A 21705-nucleotide genomic window follows, 5' to 3' on the forward strand; every position below is an offset into this window, starting at 1 on the left:
GTGGTGGTTGTGAGTGTGGTGGTTGTGTGTGTGTGGTGGTTGTGAGTGTGGTAGTTGTGTGTGTGGTGGTTGTGTGTGTGTGGTGGTTGTGTGTGTGTGGTGGTTGTGTGTGTGGTGGTTGTGTGTGTGTGGTGGTTGTGTGTGTGGTGGTTGTGAGTGTGGTGGTTGTGGGTGTGGTGGGTGTGTGTATTGGTTGTGTGTGTGGTGGTTGTGAGTGTGGTGGTTGTGAGTGTGGTGGTTGTGTGTGTGGTGGTTGTGAGTGTGGTGGTTGTGAGTGTGGTGGTTGTGTGTGTGGTGGTTGTGAGTGTGGTGGTTGTGAGTGTGGTGGTTGTGAGTGTGGTGGTTGTGAGTGTGGTGGTTGTGAGTGTGGTGGTTGTGAGTGTGGTGGTTGTGTGTGTGTGGTGGTTGTGAGTGTGATGGTTGTGTGTGTGTGGTGGTTGTGAGTGTGGTGGTTGTGTGTGTGTGGTGGTTGTGAGTGTGGTGGTTGTGAGTGTGGTGGTTGTGAGTGTGGTGGTTGTGAGTGTGGTGGTTGTGTGTGTGGTGGTTGTGAGTGTGGTGGTTGTGAGTGTGGTGGTTGTGAGTGTGATAGTTGTGTGTGTGGTGGTTGTGTGTGTGGTGGTTGTGTGTGTGTGTGTGTGGTGGTTGTGTGTGTGGCGGTTGTGTGTGTGGTGGTTGTGTGTGTGGTGGTTGTGTGTACTCACCTAGTTGTACTCACCTAGTTGTGTTTGCGGGGGTTGAGCTCTGGCTCTTTGGTCCCGCCTCTCAACCGTCAATCAACAGGTGTACAGATTCCTGAGCCTATCGGGCTCTGTCATATCTACACTTGAAACTGTGTATGGAGTCAGCCTCTACCACATCACCCCCTAATGCATTCCATTTGTCAACCACTCTGACACTAAAAAAGTTCTTTCTAATATCTCTGTGGCTCATTTGGGCACTCAGTTTCCACCTGTGTCCCCCTGTGCGTGTTCCCCTTGTGTTAAATAGACTGTCTTTATCTACCCTATCAATCCCCTTCAGAATCTTGAATGTGTTGATCATGTCCCCCCTAACTCTTCTGTCTTCCAGCGAAGTGAGGTTTAATTCCCGTAGTCTCTCCTCGTAGCTCATACCTCTCAGCTCGGGTACTAGTCTGGTGGCAAACCTTTGAACCTTTTCCAGTTTAGTCTTATCCTTGACTACATATGGACTCCATGCTGGGGCTGCAAACACACATACACACATGTGTGTGTGTGTGTGTGTGGTGGTTGTGTGTGTGTGTGTGTGGTGGTTGTGTGTTTGTGTGTGTGGTGGTTGTGTGTGTGTGTGTGTGGTGGTTGTGTGTGTGTGTGTGTGTGGTGGTTGTGTGTGTGTGTGTGTGTGTGTGTGTGTGTGTGTGTGTGTGTGTGTGTGTGTGTGTGTGTGTGTGTGTGTGTGTGTGTGTGTGTGTGTGTGGTGGTTGTGTGTGTGTGGTGGTTGTGTGTGTGGTGGTTGTGTGTGTGGTGGTTGTGTGTGTGTGGTGGTTGTGTGTGTGTGGTGGTTGTGTGTGTGGTGGTTGTGTGTGTGGTGGTTGTGTGTGGTGGTTGTGAGTGTGGTGGTTGTGTGTGTGGTGGTTGTGTGTGTGTGGTGGTTGTGAGTGTGTGGTGGTTGTGTGTGTGTGTGGTGGTTGTGTGTGTGTGTGGTGGTTGTGAGTGTGGTGGTTGTGTGTGTGGTGGTTGTGTGTGTGGTGGTTGTGTGTGTGGTTGTTGTGTGTGTGTGTGGTGGTTGTGTGTGTGTGTGGTGGTTGTGAGTGTGGTGGTTGTGTGTGTGGTTGTTGTGTGTGTGGTGGTTGTGTGTGTGTGGTGGTTGTGTGTGTGTGGTGGTTGTGGGTGTGGTGGTTGTGTGTGTGGTGGTTGTGAGTGTGGTGGTTGTGTGTGTGGTGGTTGTGTGTGTGTGGTGGTTGTGGGTGTGGTGGTTGTGTGTGTGGTGGTTGTGAGTGTGGTGGTTGTGAGTGTGTGGTGGTTGTGGGTGTGGTGGTTGTGTGTGTGGTGGTTGTGAGTGTGGTGGTTGTGTGTGTGGTGGTGGTGTGTGTGTGGTTGTTGTGTGTGTGTGGTGGTTGTGTGTGTGTGTGGTGGTTGTGAGTGTGGTGGTTGTGTGTGTGGTTGTTGTGAGTGTGGTGGTTGTGTGTGTGGTGGTTGTGTGTGTGGTGGTTGTGAGTGTGGTGGTTGTGTGTGTGGTGGTTGTGAGTGTGGTGGTTGTGTGTGTGATGGTTGTGTGTGTGTGGTGGTTGTGAGTGTGTGGTGGTTGTGAGTGTGTGGTGGTTGTGTGTGTGGTGGTGGTGTGTGTGTGGTGGTTGTGTGTGTGTGGTGGTTGTGGGTGTGGTGGTTGTGTGTGTGGTGGTTGTGTGTGTTGTGGTGGTGTGTGTGTGGTGGTTGTGTGTGTGGTGGTTGTGAGTGTGGTGGTTGTGTGTGTGGTGGTTGTGTGTGTGTGGTGGTTGTGTGTGTGTGGTGGTTGTGTGTGTGGTGGTTGTGTGTGTGTGTGGTGGTTGTGTGTGTGGTGGTTGTGTGTGTGGTGGTTGTGTGTGTGGTGGTTGTGTGTGTGTGGTGGTTGTGTGTGTGTATGGTGGTTGTGTGTGAGTGTGGTGGTTGTGTGTGTGGTGGTTGTGTGTGTGGTGGTTGTGTGCGTGGTGGTTGTGTGTGTGGTGGTTGCGTGTGTGGTGGTTGTGTGGGTGTGGTGGTTGTGTGTGTGGTGGTTGTGTGTGTGGTGGTTGTGAGTGTGGTGGTTGTGTGTGTGGTGGTTGTGTGTGTGTGGTGGTTGTGAGTGTGGTGGTTGTGTGTGTGGTGGTTGTGTGTGTGTGTGGTGGTTGTGGGTGTGGTGGTTATGTGTGTGGTGGTTGTGTGTGTGGTGGTTGTGAGTGTGGTGGTTGTGAGTGTGGTGGTTGTGTGTGTGGTGGTTGTGTGTGTGTGGAGGTTGTGTGTGTGATGGTTGTGGGTGTGGTGGTTGTGTGTGTGTGGTGGTTGTGTGTGGTGGTTGTGTGTGTGGTGGTTGTGTGTGTGGTGGTTGTGTGTGTGTGGTGGTTGTGATTGTGGTGGTTGTGTGTGTGGTGGTTGTGAGTGTGGTGGTTGTGTGTGTAGTGGTTGTGAGTGGTGGTTGTGTGTGTGGTGGTTGTGAGTGTGGTGGTTGTGTGTGTGGTGGTTGTGAGTGTGGTGGTTGTGTGTGTGGTGGTTGTGTGTGTGTGGTGGTTGTGTGTGTGTGGTGGTTGTGGGTGTGGTGGTTGTGTGTGTGGTGGTTGTGTGTGTGGTGGTTGTGTGTGTGGAGGTTGTGTGTGTGATGGTTGTGGGTGTGGTGGTTGTGAGTGTGTGTGGTGGTTGTGTGTGTGTGGTGGTTGTGTGTGTGTGGTGGTTGTGTGTGGTGGTTGTGTGTGTGGTGGTTGTGAGTGTGGTGGTTGTGTGTGTGGTGGTTGTGTGTGTGTGGTGGTTGTGTGTGGTGGTTGTGTGTGTGGTGGTTGTGTGTGTGGTGGTTGTGAGTGTGGTGGTTGTGTGTGTGGTGGTTGTGTGTGTGTGGTGGTTGTGTGTGTGTGGTGGTTGTGAGTGTGGTGGTTGTGTGTGTGGTGGTTGTGAGTGTGGTGGTTGTGGGTGTGGTGGTTGTGTGTGTGGTGGTTGTGAGTGTGGTGAATGTGTGTGTGGTGGTTGTGTGTGTGTGGTGGTTGTGAGTGTGGTGGTTGTGTGTGTGGTGGTTGTGAGTGTGGTGGTTGTGGGTGTGGTGGTTGTGTGTGTGGTGGTTGTGAGTGTGGTGGTTGTGTGTGTGGTGGTTGTGTGTGTGTGTGGTGGTTGTGTGTGTGTGTGGTGGTTGTGTGTGTGGTGGTTGTGTGTGTGGTGGTTGTGTGTGTGGTGGTTGTGTGTGTGTGGTGGTTGTGTGTGTGTGTGGTGGTTGTGTGTGAGTGTGGTGGTTGTGTGTGTGGTGGTTGTGTGTGTGGTGGTTGTGTGTGTGGTGGTTGTGTGTGTGGTGGTTGTGTGTGTGGTGGTTGTGTGTGTGTGGTGGTTGTGTGTGTGGTGGTTGTGTGTGTGGTGGTTGTGAGTGTGGTGGTTGTGTGTGTGGTGGTTGTGTGTGTGTGGTGGTTGTGTGTGTGGTGGTTGTGTGTGTGGTGGTTGTGTGTGTGTGGTGGTTGTGTGTGTGTGTGGTGGTTGTGTGTGAGTGTGGTTGTTGTGTGTGTGGTGGTTGTGTGTGTGGTGGTTGTGTGTGTGTGGTGGTTGTGTGTGTGTGGTGGTTGTGTGTGTGGTGGTAGTGTGTGTGTGGTGGTTGTGAGTGTGGTGGTTGTGTGTGTGGTGGTTGTGAGTGTGGTGGTTGTGGGTGTGGTGGTTGTGTGTGTGGTGGTTGTGAGTGTGGTGGTTGTGAGTGTGGTGGTTGTGGGTGTGGTGGTTGTAGGTGTGGTGGTTGTGTGTGTGGTGGTTGTGAGTGTGGTGGTTGTGAGTGTGGTGGTTGTGTGTGTGTGGTGGTTGTGTGTGTGGTGGTTGTGTGTGTGGTGAGTAGGGGGGATGGCTCCACACAGACGATATTTTTTTTCAGGTCAAATATCGTCTGTACGGGCCATGGTTTTCAGGTTCCAAAGGGAAAATATCGTCTGTGCGGGCCAGGGTTTTCAGATTCCAATATCGTCTGTGTGAGCCATGGTTTTCAGGTTCCAATATCGTCTGTGTGAGCCAGGGTTTTCAGGTAAATTTTGTGTCACAGATTTTAGAAGTAAGGATTTCTTATGAGAAAAAATAATTTCCGAGACATAGAAGTTTGTTAAGGCCTTATGGGAGAAATTCAAATAACGTATGTAGCGCTTTAGGGTTTCCAGGAGAACTCTACGGACATGTTTTACATGTTTTCAACTTACAAAATCGTCTATGTAAGCCTTAGTTATTCATATAAATTTAGAAAATCACCTAATCACCTGTGTAAGTCATTGTTTTCAGGGTTTCGTACATCACACCCCCCTCCCTCCCTTACCTCGCAATCTGTCGCCTCACCTGTGTTTACTTTAGACGTCAGCCAGACACGGCCTTCAGGTCACCTCGGTAATCTTATCTTATCTTATCCATAATATCTGGACCGTCCCTCCTCTCTCTCTCTCTCTCGTTTCATTCAGTTCAACTATTTTCCAACATCGTATGTTTGCTCCTTTTCATTAAGCAAGTCAGTTTTACACAAATAAATCATGTTAGTAAGCATGTTCTAGCTCACGTTCCCCCACCTTAGTCCCCTGTCGTATAATGAATACTATCATTCCAATCCCTCTAAAATTCCCTGTCGTATAATGAATACTATCATTCCAATCCCTCTAAAATTTAAAAATAATCATATTTCAAACGTAGTTCAATACAGTAATTTAGTTACCAAGCTCCAGCGCTTGTCCTCCGCCTTAGCTCTCTCTCGTATCTTCGTTAGTATCAGTCCAATTTCCCCTGAAATTTTTACCCTCTGTATTTCAGGCACCATAAATAAGATCAAAACAGTTACCAAGCTCCAGCGCTTGTCCTCCGCCTTAGCTCTCTCTCGTATCTTCGTTAGTATCAGTCCAATTTCCCTGAAATTTTTACCCTCTGTATTTCAGGCACCGTAAATAAGATCAAAACAGTTACCAAGCTCCAGCGCTTGTCCTCCGCCTTAGTTCTCTTTCATATCTTTGTAAATAAACCATCAATTTCCCTTAAATTTTTACCCTCTGTATTTCAGACACCGTAAATAAAATCAAGTCAGTTATCGAGCTCCAGCTCTCGTCCCCGCCTTAGTTCTCCTTCGTATCTTTGTAAATAACCCATCAATTTCCCTAAAATTAAAAGCAGACATACTTCAAAGTTAGTAAATAAGATCAAGTCAGTTACTGAGCTCCAGCTCTCGTCCCCCACCCTCTTCCGCCCTCAAGTCTTTGTAAATAAACCATCAATTTCCCCGAAATTTTTACCCTCTGTGTTTCAGACATAGTAAATATGAAGTAAACAATTATAAAACTCTAGCTCTTGTCCTCTGTCCAAGCTCACTTTTGTAAATTCATTACTCTCAGTCCAAATCACCCAACTACATTTTCAGACATAGTAAATAAAAACCAGTTCAGTTATCAAGTTTCAACTCTTGTGCCCCAGCTTAGTTCATTTGTACAAGTTCTTTATTTTCCAACTAAATCACCCTGAGATTTAAGATCACCGTATTTCTAACGTAGTAAAATTAATCGGGGCATTAACCAAGCTCCATTTCCTCAGCCTTAGATCATCAGACATAAATATATTCGATCAAGTCCCTCTCCAGCCTATCTGTTTATCAGAGTATTTACTTTACCCTTCTCATCCCCAACGTATCAAAACCTTCAATAATCATACTGTATTTGCATATTTTCTCTATATTCAGCTGTGTTCTTCACATTTTGTCCATGTTTTCTATGTTCACTCCATGTTCTTCAAATGTTCACAGTCCCATTCAGTTTATATTTTCACAAGTATCTCCATTTTTTCTGTAATCTTTCTCTTAGTCTCATTACTTTCTCTACAAATTCTAGTCATATTTTCTATGTTTTCATGTTCATCACATGTTCTCTTTACAACTTTTATACTCAATATTCATGCTAACTTCCATATTTTGTGTTCTTTGTCAATATTCATGTTCCTCTACAAGTTCATGTTCCTCACAAGATCACTTCGTTTTTCACCTTCTCTTACATGTTTTCTACATTCTTTGTCATATTCTCCATGTTCTTCACAAGTCCATTGTTCATTCTTTGTATTCCCTATTCTCCTTATCATGTTTTCATGTTCTCTGTAAGTTCATATTCCCAGCATGTTCACTGTATTCATCAACTTTTCTTACATGTGTTCTTTGACATGTTCCCCATATGTTCTCTGGGTTTTCCCCTTACATGTTATCTAACGTTCCTTAACTAAAAAAATCTTTCACCAATCAACTAAAAACATAGTCACTTTCGTCATTTCTCAACTAAACTTATTATCCAGTCAACTAAAAATAGTCAGAAATAGCCTCGTTCAACACTGTTCTTAACTAAAACAACCTTTCTCTTAGCTAAAAATTGTCAAAGGAAACTTCTTTCAGCACTTTCTTAACAGTCGCTATGTTTCATCAAGAAAAAATTGTCAAAGGAAACTTTCCAAAACTGTTCATAACTAGCTTTTATCCATCGTCAATCAACTAAAAATAATAACTTTAATCATTTCTTAACTAAACTTATTCCCCAGTCATCAGAAAATAACCGTGTTCTTCATGTTTCATTGTCATTTCTTAACTAAACATATTCCCCATTCATCGGAAAAATAACCGTGTTCATCATGTTTCATTGTCATTTCTTAACTAAAATTATCTGCCAATCATCAGAAAAAGTCATGTTCATCATGTTTAAGCTTTTGCTCAACTAAAAGTATTCATCGATCAACTAAAAATAGTTACTTCATCATGTTTCCTTGTCATTTCTTAACTGAAATATCACTTCTCTCATCTGAAAATAGTCAGGATTAACCTCATTCAACACCGTTCTTAACTAAAACAGCCTTTCGCTTAGCTAAAAATTGTCAAAGGATTCTTTTCAGCACTGTTCATAACTAACTTTATCCATCGTCAAGTAAGAAAATATAGTCAAAGATATCTATCATCGTCGTTCTTAACTGACATTTATACTTTGTGGAGCACTAAAATAGTCAAATGTAACTTTTTCAACACTTTCGTAACTAAAATTATATGTCGCTAAGTAAGAAAAATAGTCAAAGGTGCTCTCCGTTACACCAAAGTTACTCTTCGAGAAATCAAAGACACTCTTCAATACATCAAGGACTTACTCAAAGACACCAAAGTTACACTCTAAGACATCCTTCGAGACATCAAAGACTTCCTTAAGACTTCAATGGGACTCTTCCATTCATCAAAGACATTCTCTAAGCCCTCAAAGTTATTCTCAGCACAATCAAAAGTTATTCCAAGACAACAAAAGTCATTCTCAGAGCTATCAAATTATTCTCGGAGTCATCAAAAAGTATTCTCTAACTCACTTTTGGCCATTAAAGTTAATTTCTATGTCATAAAAGTTTGTCTCAGAGACATCTAAAGTTAATCTTAGAGTTATCAAATGTAATCTCTAACTCTCTTTTGTTCATCAAAGTTGATCTCAGAGTTAACAAAGGTAATCTCTAACTCACTCTCGTTCATCAAAGTTGTTTCAAAGACATCAAAGTTATTCAAAGAGCTAACAAAAGTTATTCTCAGAGTCACCTTCGTTCTTCAGAGAAACTTTCCAAAACATCTTTATTCATCAAAGTTATTCTCAGAGGCATAAAAGTCATTCTCAGAGCTATCAAACTTGTTCTCAAAGTCATCAAACTTATTCACAGAGTCATCAAAGTTAATCTAAGACATCATTTTTCATCAAAGATATTCTCTCTAAACCATCAATGTTCTTCTCTAAGACATAAAAGTTATTCTCAGAGTCACCTTCGTTCGTCAGAGAAACTTTCAAAACATCTTTGTTCATCAAACTTGTTTTCAAAGTCATCAAAAGTTAATCTAAGACATCTTCTTTCATCAAAGTTATTTTCAGAGACATCTAAAGTTATTCTCAGAGCTATCAAACTTGTTCTCAGAGTCATCAAATGTTATTCTCGAAGTCATCAAAGTTATTTTCAGAGACATCTAAAGTTAATTTCTATGTTATAAAGTTATTCTCAGAGACATCTAAAGTTAATCTTGGTCATCAAAGTTGTTCTCTAAACATCAATGTTGTTCTCCAAGACATCAAAGATGTTCTCAAAATCATAAAAGTTATTCCCAGAGCTATCAAAGTTAATCTCAGAGTTATCCAAAGATATTCTCATGTCCACAAAAGTTATTCCAAGAGACGTCAAAGTTGTTTCAAAGACATCAAAGTTAATCTCAGAGTTATCCAAAGACATTCTCAGAGACATCTAAAGTTATTCTCTAAGACATCAAAGTTGTTCTAAGAGTTATCAAAAGTTATTCTCAGTCATGATATGTTATTCTCTAACTCACTTCCATTCATCAAAAACATTCTCTAAGTCCTGAAAGTTATTCTCTAAGACAACAAAGTCTTTCTCAGAGCTACCAAAGATGTTCTCTAAATCATAAAAGTTAATCTTAACTCACCTTCGTTCATTAGAGAAACTTTCCAATCCATATTCGTTGACCAGAGTTATTCTCAGAGTCATCAAAGCGATCTCTAATTCATCTTCGTTCTCCAAAGTTGTTCTCTAAGACACCTTCATTCATCAAAGAAACTCTCCTTCTTCCATCATGTTATTCTTTAAGACATCTTCAGTCATAAAATTTTCTCTCCAAAATGTAACTAGTTCAGCTTTTCATACCAAACCTGCATTCTGTTAAAACATATTTTCTTAGTTGCTTTACCCTAAAACTGTTCTCTGAACTACACTGTTCAAACCTACGTAACCTATCCTCTCCACCCAATGTTACTTAGTTAACGTAACGTTCCTAAACCTAGCTTTACCTATCCTAACATACCTTACCTTACCTTCCCTATCTTACCTAACTTTACCTATCCTAACATAACTTACCTTACCTTCCCTAACTTAACCTAACTTTACCTATCCTAACTTAACTTGCCTTTCATAACCTATCTTTACCTATCCTAACATAACTTACCTTACCTTCCCTATCTTACCTAACTTTACCTATCCTAACATAACTTACCTTACCTTCCCTAACTTAACCTAACTTTACCTATCTTACCTATCTTTACCTATCTTACCTAACTTTACCTATGTTACCTTACCTTCCCTAACTTAACCTAACTTTACCTATCCTAACTTAACTTACCTAACTTATTCTGCTTAACATAACTTACCTTACCTTCCCTATCTTACCTAACTTTACCTATCCTATCCTAACCTAACTTGTCTTACCTAACTTAATCTTACTTTCCCAAACTGATGTATCCTAACTTATCTAGTCCAACCAGACATGATCTAACTTAAGTATTCCTTCTTGTCTTTGTGTTTCGTCAATCATTGCCTCATATTCATTTACTCATTTCATTAGTTAATTTCTCAAATGGACGTTTTTGCATTTCAAGTGTTATTTGTTTAAGATTGGGTATTTAACCATTTCAAAGGATTTTTTGTTATATATGGGAACTTACTCGTTTCAAGGGCTATTTGTTAGAGATTGGATATTTAAGCATTTCAAAGAATTTTTGTTATATATGGGCATTTACTCATTTCAAAGGATTTTTTGTTATATATGGGAACTTACTCGTTTCAAGGGCTAATTTCTCAAATGGACGTTTTTGCATTTCAAGTGTTATTTGTTTAAGATTGGGTATTTAACCATTTCAAAGGATTTTTTGTTATGTATGGGAACTTACTCGTTTCAAGGGCTAATTTCTCAAATGGTCATTTTTGCAGATCAAGGGTTATTTGTTAAAGTTCATCAAGTTGCCCATAAGTTGTATTTAGTAGGTTCTATCTTATGTTCTTATTCCCCAACCCCTTAACCTAACCTCTTGTAATCTTAGTGTATTTAGTAGGTTCTATCTTATGTTCTTATTCCCCAACCCTTTAACCTAACCTTTCAGATGTAGTTTGTTGAATATATTATCCTTTTCATAACCTTTCAGATGTAGTTTTGTTTCTCCTTTTGTATATTTTTACCCAAACCATCTTTCCTTCTTTACTTTGATTCTCCTACTCCTTCTAACCCTCCTTTTCTATCTCTCTCCCTTATTCTCTCTCTTCCTCCCCCTCTCTCTCCCTCATTTGCTCAAATGCTCTCTTGTTTCTCAAATTCAAGTCTTATTGCTCCCATTCTCACACCCTCATTCTCACTCCCTTGAGCTCTTGTTTTTCTCAAATTCAAGTCTTAGTGCTCCCATGCTCTTCCTCCCCCCTCTCTCTTACTCTTTTCTCCTCTTTTCATGCTCTCACTCACTTGCTCTCTTGTTTTTCTCAATTTCAAGTCTTAGTAGATCTGATTCTTTACTATTGTAATTCTATTATTACTAAGATAAAGAATGAACTTATATGTGAAAACAAAGTAAAGAAGGAAAGAAGGTTAAGTGGGATGGTGGGTTTGGGTAAAAATATACAAAAAGGAGAAACAAAACTACATCTGAAAGGTTATGAAAAGGATAATATATTCAACAAACTACATCTGAAAGGTTAGGTTAAAGGGTTGGGGAATAAGAACATAAGATAGAACCTACTAAATACACTAAGATTACAAGAGGTTAGGTTAAGGGGTTGGGGAATAAGAACATAAGATAGAACCTACTAAATACAACTTATGGGCAACTTGATGAACTTTAACAAATAACCCTTGATCTGCAAAAATGACCATTTGAGAAATTAGCCCTTGAAACGAGTAAGTTCCCATACATAACAAAAAATCCTTTGAAATGGTTAAATACCCAATCTTAAACAAATAACACTTGAAATGCAAAAACGTCCATTTGAGAAATTAGCCCTTGAAACGAGTAAGTTCCCATATATAACAAAAAATCCTTTGAAATGAGTAAATGCCCATATATAACAAAAATTCTTTGAAATGCTTAAATATCCAATCTCTAACAAATAGCCCTTGAAACGAGTAAGTTCCCATATATAACAAAAAATCCTTTGAAATGGTTAAATACCCAATCTTAAACAAATAACACTTGAAATGCAAAAACGTCCATTTGAGAAATTAACTAATGAAATGAGTAAATGAATATGAGGCAATGATTGACGAAACACAAAGACAAGAAGGAATACTTAAGTTAGATCATGTCTGGTTGGACTAGATAAGTTAGGATACATCAGTTTGGGAAAGTAAGATTAAGTTAGGTAAGACAAGTTAGGTTAGGATAGGATAGGTAAAGTTAGGTAAGATAGGGAAGGTAAGGTAAGTTATGTTAAGCAGAATAAGTTAGGTAAGTTAAGTTAGGATAGGTAAAGTTAGGTTAAGTTAGGGAAGGTAAGGTAACATAGGTAAAGTTAGGTAAGATAGGTAAAGATAGGTAAGATAGGTAAAGTTAGGTTAAGTTAGGGAAGGTAAGGTAAGTTATGTTAGGATAGGTAAAGTTAGGTAAGATAGGGAAGGTAAGGTAAGTTATGTTAGGATAGGTAAAGATAGGTTATGAAAGGCAAGTTAAGTTAGGATAGGTAAAGTTAGGTTAAGTTAGGGAAGGTAAGGTAAGTTATGTTAGGATAGGTAAAGTTAGGTAAGATAGGGAAGGTAAGGTAAGGTATGTTAGGATAGGTAAAGCTAGGTTTAGGAACGTTACGTTAACTAAGTAACATTGGGTGGAGAGGATAGGTTACGTAGGTTTGAACAGTGTAGTTCAGAGAACAGTTTTAGGGTAAAGCAACTAAGAAAATATGTTTTAACAGAATGCAGGTTTGGTATGAAAAGCTGAACTAGTTACATTTTGGAGAGAAAATTTTATGACTGAAGATGTCTTAAAGAATAACATGATGGAAGAAGGAGAGTTTCTTTGATGAATGAAGGTGTCTTAGAGAACAACTTTGGAGAACGAAGATGAATTAGAGATCGCTTTGATGACTCTGAGAATAACTCTGGTCAACGAATATGGATTGGAAAGTTTCTCTAATGAACGAAGGTGAGTTAAGATTAACTTTTATGATTTAGAGAACATCTTTGGTAGCTCTGAGAAAGACTTTGTTGTCTTAGAGAATAACTTTCAGGACTTAGAGAATGTTTTTGATGAATGGAAGTGAGTTAGAGAATAACATATCATGACTGAGAATAACTTTTGATAACTCTTAGAACAACTTTGATGTCTTAGAGAATAACTTTAGATGTCTCTGAGAATGTCTTTGGATAACTCTGAGATTAACTTTGATGTCTTTGAAACAACTTTGACGTCTCTTGGAATAACTTTTGTGGACATGAGAATATCTTTGGATAACTCTGAGATTAACTTTGATAGCTCTGGGAATAACTTTTATGATTTTGAGAACATCTTTGATGTCTTGGAGAACAACATTGATGTTTAGAGAACAACTTTGATGACCAAGATTAACTTTAGATGTCTCTGAGAATAACTTTATAACATAGAAATTAACTTTAGATGTCTCTGAAAATAACTTTGATGACTTCGAGAATAACATTTGATGACTCTGAGAACAAGTTTGATAGCTCTGAGAATAACTTTAGATGTCTCTGAAAATAACTTTGATGAAAGAAGATGTCTTAGATTAACTTTTGATGACTTTGAAAACAAGTTTGATGAACAAAGATGTTTTGAAAGTTTCTCTGACGAACGAAGGTGACTCTGAGAATAACTTTTATGTCTTAGAGAAGAACATTGATGGTTTAGAGAGAATATCTTTGATGAAAAATGATGTCTTAGATTAACTTTGATGACTCTGTGAATAAGTTTGATGACTTTGAGAACAAGTTTGATAGCTCTGAGAATGACTTTTATGCCTCTGAGAATAACTTTGATGAATAAAGATGTTTTGGAAAGTTTCTCTGAAGAACGAAGGTGACTCTGAGAATAACTTTTGTTAGCTCTTTGAATAACTTTGATGTCTTTGAAACAACTTTGATGAACGAGAGTGAGTTAGAGATTACCTTTGTTAACTCTGAGATCAACTTTGATGAACAAAAGAGAGTTAGAGATTACATTTGATAACTCTAAGATTAACTTTAGATGTCTCTGAGACAAACTTTTATGACATAGAAATTAACTTTAATGGCCAAAAGTGAGTTAGAGAATACTTTTTGATGACTCCGAGAATAATTTGATAGCTCTGAGAATGACTTTTGTTGTCTTGGAATAACTTTTGATTGTGCTGAGAATAACTTTGAGGGCTTAGAGAATGTCTTTGATGAATGGAAGAGTCCCATTGAAGTCTTAAGGAAGTCTTTGATGTCTCGAAGGATGTCTTAGAGTGTAACTTTGGTGTCTTTGAGTAAGTCCTTGATGTATTGAAGAGTGTCTTTGATTTCTCGAAGAGTAACTTTGGTGTAACGGAGAGCACCTTTGACTATTTTTCTTACTTAGCGACATATAATTTTAGTTACGAAAGTGTTGAAAAAGTTACATTTGACTATTTTAGTGCTCCACAAAGTATAAATGTCAGTTAAGAACGACGATGATAGATATCTTTGACTATATTTTCTTACTTGACGATGGATAAAGTTAGTTATGAACAGTGCTGAAAAGAATCCTTTGACAATTTTTAGCTAAGCGAAAGGCTGTTTTAGTTAAGAACGGTGTTGAATGAGGTTAATCCTGACTATTTTCAGATGAGAGAAGTGATATTTCAGTTAAGAAATGACAAGGAAACATGATGAAGTAACTATTTTTAGTTGATCGATGAATACTTTTAGTTGAGCAAAAGCTTAAACATGATGAACATGACTTTTTCTGATGATTGGCAGATAATTTTAGTTAAGAAATGACAATGAAACATGATGAACACGGTTATTTTTCCGATGAATGGGGAATATGTTTAGTTAAGAAATGACAATGAAACATGAAGAACACGGTTATTTTCTGATGACTGGGGAATAAGTTTAGTTAAGAAATGATTAAAGTTATTATTTTTAGTTGATTGACGATGGATAAAAGCTAGTTATGAACAGTTTTGGAAAGTTTCCTTTGACAATTTTTTCTTGATGAAACATAGCGACTGTTAAGAAAGTGCTGAAAGAAGTTTCCTTTGACAATTTTTAGCTAAGAGAAAGGTTGTTTTAGTTAAGAACAGTGTTGAACGAGGCTATTTCTGACTATTTTTAGTTGACTGGATAATAAGTTTAGTTGAGAAATGACGAAAGTGACTATGTTTTTAGTTGATTGGTGAAAGATTTTTTTAGTTAAGGAACGTTAGATAACATGTAAGGGGAAAACCCAGAGAACATATGGGGAACATGTCAAAGAACACATGTAAGAAAAGTTGATGAATACAGTGAACATGCTGGGAATATGAACTTACAGAGAACATGAAAACATGATAAGGAGAATAGGGAATACAAAGAATGAACAATGGACTTGTGAAGAACATGGAGAATATGACAAAGAATGTAGAAAACATGTAAGAGAAGGTGAAAAACGAAGTGATCTTGTGAGGAACATGAACTTGTAGAGGAACATGAATATTGACAAAGAACACAAAATATGGAAGTTAGCATGAATATTGAGTATAAAAGTTGTAAAGAGAACATGTGATGAACATGAAAACATAGAAAATATGACTAGAATTTGTAGAGAAAGTAATGAGACTAAGAGAAAGATTACAGAAAAAATGGAGATACTTGTGAAAATATAAACTGAATGGGCCTGTGAACATTTGAAGAACATGGAGTGAACATAGAAAACATGGACAAAATGTGAAGAACACAGCTGAATATAGAGAAAATATGCAAATACAGTATGATTATTGAAGGTTTTGATACGTTGGGGATGAGAAGGGTAAAGTAAATACTCTGATAAACAGATAGGCTGGAGAGGGACTTGATCGAATATATTTATGTCTGATGATCTAAGGCTGAGGAAATGGAGCTTGGTTAATGCCCCGATTAATTTTACTACGTTAGAAATACGGTGATCTTAAATCTCAGGGTGATTTAGTTGGAAAATAAAGAACTTGTACAAATGAACTAAGCTGGGGCACAAGAGTTGAAACTTGATAACTGAACTGGTTTTTATTTACTATGTCTGAAAATGTAGTTGGGTGATTTGGACTGAGAGTAATGAATTTACAAAAGTGAGCTTGGACAGAGGACAAGAGCTAGAGTTTTATAATTGTTTACTTCATATTTACTATGTCTGAAACACAGAGGGTAAAAATTTCGGGGAAATTGATGGTTTATTTACAAAGACTTGAGGGCGGAAGAGGGTGGGGGACGAGAGCTGGAGCTCAGTAACTGACTTGATCTTATTTACTAACTTTGAAGTATGTCTGCTTTTAATTTTAGGGAAATTGATGGGTTATTTACAAAGATACGAAGGAGAACTAAGGCGGGGACGAGAGCTGGAGCTCGATAACTGACTTGATTTTATTTACGGTGTCTGAAATACAGAGGGTAAAAATTTAAGGGAAATTGATGGTTTATTTACAAAGATATGAAAGAGAACTAAGGCGGAGGACAAGCGCTGGAGCTTGGTAACTGTTTTGATCTTATTTACGGTGCCTGAAATACAGAGGGTAAAAATTTCAGGGAAATTGGACTGATACTAACGAAGATACGAGAGAGAGCTAAGGCGGAGGACAAGCGCTGGAGCTTGGTAACTGTTTTGATCTTATTTATGGTGCCTGAAATACAGAGGGTAAAAATTTCAGGGGAAATTGGACTGATACTAACGAAGATACGAGAGAGAGCTAAGGCGGAGGACAAGCGCTGGAGCTTGGTAACTAAATTACTGTATTGAACTACGTTTGAAATATGATTATTTTTAAATTTTAGAGGGATTGGAATGATAGTATTCATTATACGACAGGGAATTTTAGAGGGATTGGAATGATAGTATTCATTATACGACAGGGGACTAAGGTGGGGGAACGTGAGCTAGAACATGCTTACTAACATGATTTATTTGTGTAAAACTGACTTGCTTAATGAAAAGGAGCAAACATACGATGTTGGAAAATAGTTGAACTGAATGAAACGAGAGAGAGAGAGAGAGGAGGGACGGTCCAGATATTATGGATAAGATAAGATAAGATTACCGAGGTGACCTGAAGGCCGTGTCTGGCTGACGTCTAAAGTAAACACAGGTGAGGCGACAGATTGCGAGGTAAGGGAGGGAGGGGGGTGTGATGTACGAAACCCTGAAAACAATGACTTACACAGGTGATTAGGTGATTTTCTAAATTTATATGAATAACTAAGGCTTACATAGACGATTTTGTAAGTTGAAAACATGTAAAACATGTCCGTAGAGTTCTCCTGGAAACCCTAAAGCGCTACATACGTTATTTGAATTTCTCCCATAAGGCCTTAACAAACTTCTATGTCTCGGAAATTATTTTTTCTCATAAGAAATCCTTACTTCTAAAATCTGTGACACAAAATTTACCTGAAAACCCTGGCTCACACAGACGATATTGGAACCTGAAAACCATGGCTCACACAGACGATATTGGAATCTGAAAACCCTGGCCCGCACAGACGATATTTTCCCTTTGGAACCTGAAAACCATGGCCCGTACAGACGATATTTGACCTGAAAAAAAATATCGTCTGTGTGGAGCCATCCCCCCTACTGTGGTGGTGTGGGTGTGGTGGTTGTGTGTGTATTGGTTGTGAGTGTGGTGATTGTGAGTGTGGTGGTTGTGGGTGTGGTGGTTGTGTGTGTGGTGGTTGTGAGTGTGGTGGTTGTGTGTGTGGTGGTTGTGAGTGTGGTGGTTGTGTGTGTGGTGGTTGTGTGTGTGTGGTGGTTGTGGGTGTGGTGGTTGTGTGTGTGGTGGTTGTGTGTGTGGTGGTTGTGAGTGTGGTGGTTGTGTGTGTGATGGTTGTGGGTGTGGTGGTTGTGTGTGTGGTGGTTGTGAGTGTGGTGGTTGTGAGTGTGGTGGTTGTGTGTGTGGTGGTTGTGTGTGTGTGGTGGTTGTGAGTGTGGTGGTTGTGAGTGTGGTGGTTGTGTGTGTGTGGTGGTTGTGTGTGTGGTGGTTGTGTGTGTGTGGTGGTTGTGAGTGTGGTGGTTGTGAGTGTGGTGGTTGTGTGTGTGTGGTGGTTGTGTGTGTGATGGTTGTGAGTGTGGTGGTTGTGTGTGTGGTGGTTGTGTGTGTGTGGTGGTTGTGTGTGTGTGGTGGTTGTGTGTGTGGTGGTTGTGAGTGTGGTGGTTGTGTGTGTGTGGTGGTTGTGTGTGTGTGGTGGTTGTGTGTGTGTGGTGGTTGTGAGTGTGGTGGTTGTGTGTGTGTGGTGGTTGTGAGTGTGGTAGTTGTGTGTGTGGTGGTTGTGTGTGTGTGGTGGTTGTGTGTGTGTGGTGGTTGTGTGTGTGGTGGTTGTGTGTGTGTGGTGGTTGTGTGTGTGGTGGTTGTGAGTGTGGTGGTTGTGGGTGTGGTGGGTGTGTGTATTGGTTGTGTGTGTGGTGGTTGTGAGTGTGGTGGTTGTGAGTGTGGTGGTTGTGTGTGTGGTGGTTGTGAGTGTGGTGGTTGTGAGTGTGGTGGTTGTGTGTGTGGTTGTTGTGAGTGTGGTGGTTGTGAGTGTGGTGGTTGTGAGTGTGGTGGTTGTGAGTGTGGTGGTTGTGAGTGTGGTGGTTGTGTGTGTGTGGTGGTTGTGAGTGTGATGGTTGTATGTGTGTGGTGGTTGTGAGTGTGGTGGTTGTGTGTGTGTGGTGGTTGTGAGTGTTGTGGTTGTGAGTGTGGTGGTTGTGAGTGTGGTGGTTGTGAGTGTGGTGGTTGTGTGTGTGGTGGTTGTGAGTGTGGTGGTTGTGAGTGTGGTGGTTGTGAGTGTGATAGTTGTGTGTGTGGTGGTTGTGTGTGTGGTGGTTGTGAGTGTGGTGGTTGTGTGTGTAGTGGTTGTGTGTGTGGTGGTTGTGTGTGTGGTGGTTGTGTGTGTGGTGGTTGTGTGTGTAGTGGTTGTGTGTGTGGTGGTTGTGTGTGTAGTGGTTGTGTGTGTGGTGGTTGTGTGTGTGGTGGTTGTGAGTGTGGTGGTTGTGTGTGTGGTGGTTGTGAGTGTGGTGGTTGTGTGTGTAGTGGTTGTGTGTGTAGTGGTTGTGTGTGTGTAGTGGTTGTGTGTGTAGTGGTTGTGTGTGTGTGGTGGTTGTGTGTGTGGTGGTTGTGTGTGTGGTGGTTGTGAGTGTGGTGGTTGTTAGTGTGGTGGTTGAGTGTATGTGGTGGTTGTGTGTGTGGTGGTTGTGTGTGTGGTGGTTGTGAGTGTGGTGGTTGTGAGTGTGGTGGTTGTGAGTGTGGTGGTTGTGTGTGGTGGTTGTGTGTGTGGTGGTTGTGTGTGTGTGGTAGTTGTGAGTGTGGTGGTTGTGTGTGTGTGGTGGTTGTGTGTTTGGTGGTTGTGAGTGTGGTGGTTGTGTGTGTGTGGTGGTTGTGTGTGTGGTGGTTGTGTATGTGGTGGTTGTGAGTGTGGCTGTTGTGAGTGTGGTGGTTGTGTGTGTGGTGGTTGTGAGTGTGGTGGTTGTGAGTGTGGTGGTTGTGTGTGTGGTGGTTGTGTGTGTGGTGGTTGTGAGTGTGGTGGTTGTGTGTGTGGTGGTTGTGTGTGTGTGGTGGTTGTGTGTGTGTGGTGGTTGTGTGTGGTGGTTGTGAGTGTGGTGGTTGTGAGTGTGTTGGTTGTGTGTGTGGTGGTTGTGAGTGTGGTGGTTGTGAGTGTGGTGGTTGTGTGTGTGGTGGTTGTGTGTGTGGTGGTTGTGAGTGTGGTGGTTGTGTGTGTGGTGGTTGTGTGTGTGTGGTGGTTGTGTGTGTGTGGTGGTTGTGTGTGGTGGTTGTGAGTGTGGTGGTTGTGAGTGTGGTGGTTGTGTGTGTGGTGGTTGTGACTGTGGTGGTTGTGAGTGTGGTGGTTGTGTGTGTGGTGGTTGTGTGTGTGGTGGTTGTGAGTGTGGTGGTTGTGTGTGTGGTGGTTGTGTGTGTATGGTGGTTGTGTGTGTGTGGTGGTTGTGTGTAGTGGTTGTGAGTGTGGTGGTTGTGAGTGTGGTGGTTGTGTGTGTAGTGGTTGTGAGTGTGGTGGTTGTGTGTGTGTGGTGGTTGTGAGTGTGGTGGTTGTGTGTGTAGTGGTTGTGAGTGTGGTGGTTGTGTGTGTGGTGGTTGTGAGTGTGGTGGTTGTGAGTGTGGTGGTTGTGTGTGTGATGGTTGTGAGTGTGGTGGTTGTGTGTGTGTTGGTTGTGTGTGTGGTGGTTGTGAGTGTGGTGGTTGTGTGTGTGGTGGTTGTGTGTGTGTGGTGGTTGTGTGTGTGTGGTGGTTGTGTGTGGTGGTTGTGAGTGTGGTGGTTGTGAGTGTGGTGGTTGTGGGTGTGGTGGTTGTGTGTGTGTGGTGGTTGTGTGTGTGGTGGTTGTGAGTGTGGTGGTTGTGAGTGTGGTGGTTGTGAGTGTGGTGGTTGTGTGTGTGGTGGTTGTGTGTGTGGTGGTTGTGAGTGTGGTGGTTGTGTGTGTGGTGGTTGTGTGTGTGTGGTGGTTGTGAGTGTGGTGGTTGTGAGTGTGGTGGTTGTGTGTGTGGTGGTTGTGTGTGGTGGTTGTGAGTGTGGTTGAAGTAGAGGTTGTGGTGTGTGTACTCACCTAATTGTACTTCCGGGGCTTGAGCTCCGGCTCATTGTTCCCACCTCTCAGCTTTTAATCAACTGATGTACAGGTTACTGAGCCTATTGGGCACTGTCATATCTACATTATAAACTGTGGATGGAGTCAGCCTCCACCACATCACTTCCTAATGTATTCCATACACCAACTATTCTGATGATGAAAAATTCTTTCTAATATCTCTGTGGGTCATTTGGGTACAATGTTTCCTCCTGTGTCCCCTTGTTTGAACACCACCCGTGTTAGGCTGTCTGTCGTTATTAATTCCTCTTAGAATTTTGTATGTTGTAATCATGTCTCCCCCAATTCTTCTGTCTTCCAACATCATGGGGGTTTAATTCATGTAGCCTTTGCTTGTAACTCATACCTCGTAGTACTGGAACTAGTCTGGTGGTACAGTATACCTTTGAACCTTCTCAAACTTCGTCATGTGCTTGACTAGGTATGGACTCCATGCTAGAGCTGCATACTCCAGGATTGGTATGACATATGTGATATACAAGGTTTTAAACGATTCCTTACACAAATTTATAAAGGCAGTTCAGATATTCGACAGTCTTGCATATGCCACTGATGATAACCTTTTGATGTGGGCTTCAGGAGACAGGTTCGGTGTAACATCATCTCCCAGATCCTTCTCTCTGTCCGTTTCTTGGAGGATTTCATCTCCTATTTGTTACCGTGAGTCTGGCCTCCTGCTCCCTACACCTAGCTTCATTACTTTACATTTACTTGAGCTAAACTCTAGTAGCCATTTGTTGGACCATACTTCCAGTTTGTCCAGGTCATCTTGGAGCATTTTGCTGTCTTCCTCTGTCTTAATCCTGCTCATAATTGTCGCATCATCAGCAAACATTAAGAGGAATGAGTCTAATACCTCTGGAAGATCCTTTACATATATGAGAAACAGGATAGGTTCAAAAAGTGATCCTTGTGGGACTCCACAGGTGACATCTCACCACTTTGACGTCTCACCCCTCACAGTGACTCGCTGTCTTCTGTTGCCTAGGTACTCCTTTATCCACTGGAGTACCTTCCCTGTCACTGCTGCTTGCTTCTCTAGTTGATGTGTTAGTCTCTTATGGGTAGTGTGATGTGCTGGTTGTGGGAGTGGTGACTGATAATGGTGCTGACACTGTCCACAGGTGATAATGGTGCTGACACTGTCCACAGGTGATAATGGTGCTGACACTGTCCACAGGTGATAATGGTGCTGACACTGTCCACAGGTGATAATGGTGCTGACACTGTCCACAGGTGATAATGGTGCTGACACTGTCCACAGGTGATAATGGTGCTGACACTGACCACAGGTGATAATGGGGCTGAAACTGTCCACAGGTGATAATGGGGCTGACACTGACCACAGGTGATAATATTGCTGACACTGTCCACAGGTGATAATGGTGCTGACACTGACCACAGGTGATAATATTGCTGAAACTGTCCACAGGTGATAATGGGGCTGACACTGACCACAGGTGATAATATTGCTGACACTGACCACAGGTGATAATGGTGCTGACACTGTCCACAGGTGATAATGG

At 41.4% G+C, this 21705-nt stretch overlaps 1 protein-coding gene across 1 annotated transcript in view; it reads left to right on the forward strand.

Annotated features, from left to right (window-relative positions):
• LOC138364635 (uncharacterized) overlaps nt 1-21705 on the forward strand; it is a 348932-nt gene that overhangs the window by 320813 nt on the left and 6414 nt on the right. The gene's annotated exons all lie outside the window — the stretch shown is intronic.

Source organism: Procambarus clarkii, chromosome 14 (genome assembly GCF_040958095.1).
Source record: "Procambarus clarkii isolate CNS0578487 chromosome 14, FALCON_Pclarkii_2.0, whole genome shotgun sequence".
NCBI lineage: Eukaryota > Metazoa > Arthropoda > Malacostraca > Decapoda > Cambaridae > Procambarus > Procambarus clarkii.